Source organism: Miscanthus floridulus, chromosome 9 (genome assembly GCF_019320115.1).
Source record: "Miscanthus floridulus cultivar M001 chromosome 9, ASM1932011v1, whole genome shotgun sequence".
In the NCBI taxonomy this organism is placed as follows: domain Eukaryota; kingdom Viridiplantae; phylum Streptophyta; class Magnoliopsida; order Poales; family Poaceae; genus Miscanthus; species Miscanthus floridulus.
The window spans coordinates 1,435,131-1,439,995 of record NC_089588.1 but is presented as its reverse complement, the minus strand read 5'-3'; the positions used below and the strand labels follow the sequence as shown (position 1 = coordinate 1,439,995).

General features: G+C 42.6%; 2 long non-coding RNA genes across 4 annotated transcripts; both read right to left on the bottom strand.

The window, feature by feature from the left end:
* Positions 1–825: 825 nt before the first annotated feature.
* On the bottom strand, positions 826–3,343 carry LOC136481187 (uncharacterized). Of its 3 annotated transcripts, XR_010764645.1 has the most exons (4): positions 3,168–3,343; positions 1,804–1,982; positions 1,629–1,714; positions 826–896 (listed from the first exon to the last, which is right to left on the bottom strand). It is a non-coding gene; the product is annotated as an uncharacterized lncRNA (long non-coding RNA). The 3 variants fall into 3 exon arrangements; XR_010764644.1 differs by lacking the exon at positions 826–896 and having other exon boundaries at positions 928–1,714; positions 1,804–1,932; positions 2,027–3,343; XR_010764643.1 differs by lacking the exon at positions 826–896 and having other exon boundaries at positions 928–1,714.
* Positions 3,344–3,419: 76 nt separating this feature from the next.
* Positions 3,420–4,601, bottom strand: LOC136481188 (uncharacterized). Its single transcript, XR_010764646.1, has 3 exons — positions 4,063–4,601; positions 3,745–3,849; positions 3,420–3,604 (listed from the first exon to the last, which is right to left on the bottom strand). It is a non-coding gene; the product is annotated as an uncharacterized lncRNA (long non-coding RNA).
* Positions 4,602–4,865: the final 264 nt, after the last annotated feature.

The following is a 4,865-nucleotide window of genomic DNA, read 5'->3' as shown; positions in this document are numbered from 1 at the left end:
CGTGTCTTGTCCACGTGGCGCGTCCACATTGCAGGTGACGTGTCCAACCACGTGGCAGCTGACGTGGCCAGTGATGTGGATGGTCCACGTGTCTACTTTTTATTGGGCCACAAGGCTTGCTGTGATAGGTTCTCATTTTCGTCACTGAAGTAAATAGAAATTCGTCACAGAATCAATTACCAAATCGTCACAGAAAGGTCAGATAATTCATCACAAGTGCACATGCTGATTTCATTACAGAATGCAAATAATACTGGAATGACCAAAAGCTTCCATAAATTAACAGATCCAGTATTCCAATGACCAACAACTTAATCAACAATTCTAAACTCGGTTCACATAACTCACTAGATATCACATTTGAACTACTAGTTTCATCTCAGTTCACATTAACATCACAGGAAATAATAAAAAGTTGCCAACCACCATCAACATAAGTTACTACATAAACAAAATCACCAGCAGACCCCTTGCTTAATGAACCAGCAGCTACGAGCAGCGCTCATGTCGAAGAAGCATTGTTGATGGCCAAGATACGCTTGAGCAGCGCATTGTTCTCCTCCATTGCCTTGTTGTTTATCTCTGTCAGCTTCTTGTACTCCTCCATCTCCTTTTGTGTCCTCGCCAGCTTTTCCTCAGCTTCTTCACTTCTCTTCCTGAGTTCATAGATTTCACCTTGTACAGCAGTCGTAGCTTCAGTTGCTAGTTGCTCCCGAAGCTCGCTTTTATTTGATGATGATGATTTAGAGGATGGCACTGGTTTGATGCCAACACTCTTCAGGAAAAGGTTTGAGCTATTCCAGGAGAGCACCTGGGACACAACCTACACACTAGACACTAGACACTGCTGTCTCACCTTCAGCAACAGGTTCTGTCCTCAAAGCTTCCATATTTGACTGAAACAGCAATGACCCATCATTAGTTGATACTTATTGCATTAATTTGAGGAGGAAATATCACACAAGATGTATTTTAAAAAATAAAAACCTATGCTAACGCTACGGCGACTTTCGGTAGTACAAATCAAACATTCAAAAGATAATATATGCATCGCTAACAAAGCATAAATGTGGTATGTTTAAGATTCACTAAAAATCAACGATACATAGAGTTACATATATTAATTAACACTGATCTCATTTGAAATACATTATACCTTTCACAGCACACACTGAAAGAGTTAGAACTACAATAAGTATATTTTCTGTCAATCGTCTTATCTACCCTACATACAGAGGCCTAAATAAGCATGTCTTGGTGGCAGTGATCGCCGTGGCAAAGGTTCAGTGAGGTGTGTGCAAAGCACCTTTCTACCAATATCTTGTCTGCAGCTAGAGAGCATGAAATGACCGATATACCATCTTTCTTTGGCTGATGCTACATCAACTAAAAGCTTGATTGATAGCACAGTTCAATCTGAAGCAATGTAGAAAAGTAACTGCTTGTAGACAGTGTCATATAGTTGTTCTGAAGGGCAAAGCAATGTCAGTTTAGTGGAACAATATAAATTGACCTGTCAGTTTAGTGAAACAGTACAAATTAACCTAGCCACGAACGGCCCAAGCCAAATCACCCTAGTGAAAAAGTACAAATGAAGTGCCCTGTGGATTCAAACCGCTGGCACTGACCTAAGGCCGAGATCTTCGACTGGAGCTGATCCGGCTCATTCTTGCGTGGCCTCGGCAGCCTCCTCCACCCTGAGCGTCACCGTGGCCTGGTTGTTAACATGCATAGTTAAGATGACAGAAAAAAGATACGACAGAAACTGTTGCACGGTTAAGATGAAAATGCATTGCATTTTACCTTTGGGATGTATATTAGTTTGCCAAGGTGAATCAAAGAGCTCGCAGTAGACCAAGTGCAGTATAATTTTTCGGAATTTTATTCATGCTGCACCAGGCCAAGCAAGTGCAGTAGTAACTACACAACCATCTGAAGGCATATGTCGCTGGTAAGATGATAGACACAGTTCTGAAAGAGATCTGACAATCAACAACAACAACAAAATTATTAAAAAGCAAGGTACCTAAGTGAGCTGCAAACATACTTGATCAGGAGCTAACGGTGACATTTGGTAATGCAAATCACACAACAAAAAATGATTTACCAGTGAGCTGAGATTAATCACTTAGAAATTCTGATTTAATGTATCACAAAAGAGTACAAATATTTACAACATACTTTCTTCTTCTTCTTCTATTTGCTCAATCAGTGTGCTGGTTAGTATAGATGATTATTTCTACAATCTCTCCAATGGTTATGGAGCAGGTTCTTCAATCACTAAACTGTGCTTACACATACTTAAATGTCCACTGGATGGGATGACTCAAGTAAAATGAGAGACAAGAGCAACACATGCATGCACCCTCATTGTTGATCTAAATCAAGAGGTTTCAGTTCAAGATCATTGTGGCGACCAACAATGTGGTAAGCTACATAGAAACACTGCGATTAAAATTATATATTGCAGTGTTCATCAGTCATGCATGCAACTGGAGAAGTTGTCCTAATCTCATTTGCAGGTACACCATTGAAGTATATTGCCCGTGCTAACGCTACGGCGATATCTATTTTGCTGTTGCCCTCAGGTTTAGACCAGGCTTCAACAATCTCAAACATCAGCACACAATTCCTCATTTTTTTTCATGGTCCAACATATATAAAATGCCTTAAATTGAACTAACCAGAAATTGTGAAAATTCTTAACATATTTTGATAGGAGATAACATGAACAACAGAATATAAAAGACAGTTCTCAAATTCAACTTAGTAATTTGTTATCCAATATACGTCCCAAAAGAGCTCAAGGATATTTGCATTTCTATGCAGAAAAAAAAGTTCTCAAATTAAATTTAGCAATTTGATACAGAACATCCTAGTTTTCAATGCCACCACTAATCACAAACCATATGCATATCTCAAATTAATGTATAGAATACAAACACCATTCAAACAATTCCTCCCAAATATAATCGTTGTTCCCACAAGGGCACAAGGTATTTGAAGAATATTTGCATTTCTGTTCATACAAAAAACTTTTCTAATTTGGTTTGGCAACTGCTTATCGATAAGATATCCTAGACTCGTACGGAAACAATTATTTGTAAGTAAATAATAGACAATATAAAGGAGATAATAATACAACTTCAATGGAACTTCTTAGTTACCTTTGCTTCACTGATTGCAGCCTCTGATGTTCTGTACCTGGTGGCGGAAGACAACATATGCGGAAGTCAATGCAGATACTGTCAGTATCCATTGCCTCTTCTCTGCCCTTTTCAGTTTTGACCAGGAAAAAGTTCTTCAGATGGAAGAATATCACCTCAATATCACCAGCTATCCCAGTCCAACCATCAACCATTACATATGTAATTTCCTTCATCGGGATGGAGTCACCAATGATCCTTGGTATGCTGCAGAAATAAGCATTTTAGACACTCCGGAAATCATGACTGCCATTCATAATTTCATTAAGAGAATGCAAGGAATAGATTATCAGAAACATATAATGTCGTGCTGTGATATATTTCCGAATTTTCTCGATCTCTGATTTGCAATAGTCAATAGCATCCACCTTGGAACCAAAACATCCAAGAAAGACAGCCTGCAACAAAGCTCAGTTAAAGCACAAGGAATTAATACTAAATATATTAATACAGTATTCCAGTTTATAGATGCGCAAACCAAAAACTACATCAAAGAACAGCATAGCTTAGCTATATAATTATTGTTGCCTATTCTTGCCTCTCTGATGGATTCGCTCATATTTTATCGGTAATAATCAAGCAAGTTTTGCATCTTCTTCTTCTTTTCAACCAGATCAGCGAGTTTATTTGCGTTGTAAACCACCTAAATAGCAACAAGGAAGATTTATTTTCCTTCCCTATTGTAGAACAATGTTAAATCCGAGAAGAGTCTACTACTACTCTGGGACGAAAAGAAGATGCGTGAATCAAAACCGATGTGTTAGATTGGTGCTATGCAAGATCGATGGAAAAAAAAAGTTTGGGTGTAGGCTTGGATTTGGTCTCGAGCGATCGATGGGAGATGGGGATAGCTTACCGGTGAGTTGGGATGGATCTCCGCTCGGCGTCAAGGGGCGCCCTCGTTGGACGAGTTGGGATGGATCTGAGCGCTCGGCCAGGTTCCAGGGGTTGCGACGAGGCCGGCGGCCTGGCGGCAATGGTCTCCCCCACGCAAATCAGAACAGACGGCGAGCGTCGCGAGCCGAGGGGACGAAGTACCGGGGTCGCCGCCCAGCCTGATATCTGCGACCTTCTCCTCGCTCACCCCTCCACCGTGATGCATGGGGACGGAGCACCGGGGTCGCCGCTTGGCGGCGATACGCGCGGGAGCGGGGCAACAAGACTGCCTCCCAGTGGCGAGTGCAACCGCGTGCTCGAGCAGCCGCCGTCCGCCCACCTCCGCGTGCACGCCTGGGGAGGCGCGCCCCTAGCCAGGCCAACAGCAGCCGCGGCGAGCATGACTCCGGGCAGCCTGGCGAGGGCCGCCGCGCGGCCTGGAGAAGGACGGCGAGCGGCACCGGCGGGTGGCGGGGAACCCTAGCCACGGCACACGAATAGCCGCGAATAGCCGGACAAACAGGGGAGAGGTGGGGGGACGATGTTTAAGTTTTTTTTTGGGAAAAGAAGACAGCCGAGGATTCGAACCGGCCGTGGCTATGAGGCGCGGGCCTGGGCGTCGGCGTGCGAGGTGCGAGGGATGAGGAGGTTGACACACTCAATCTGTACCGTTGGATGAAGCTAAAAGGAGTTCTTTTGTTTCTTCAGGTGGCATCCCCTTAAAATCAAAACTACTAAAATAATTTTGAGACATCAAATGATCTCAAATGAAAATTTGATAAA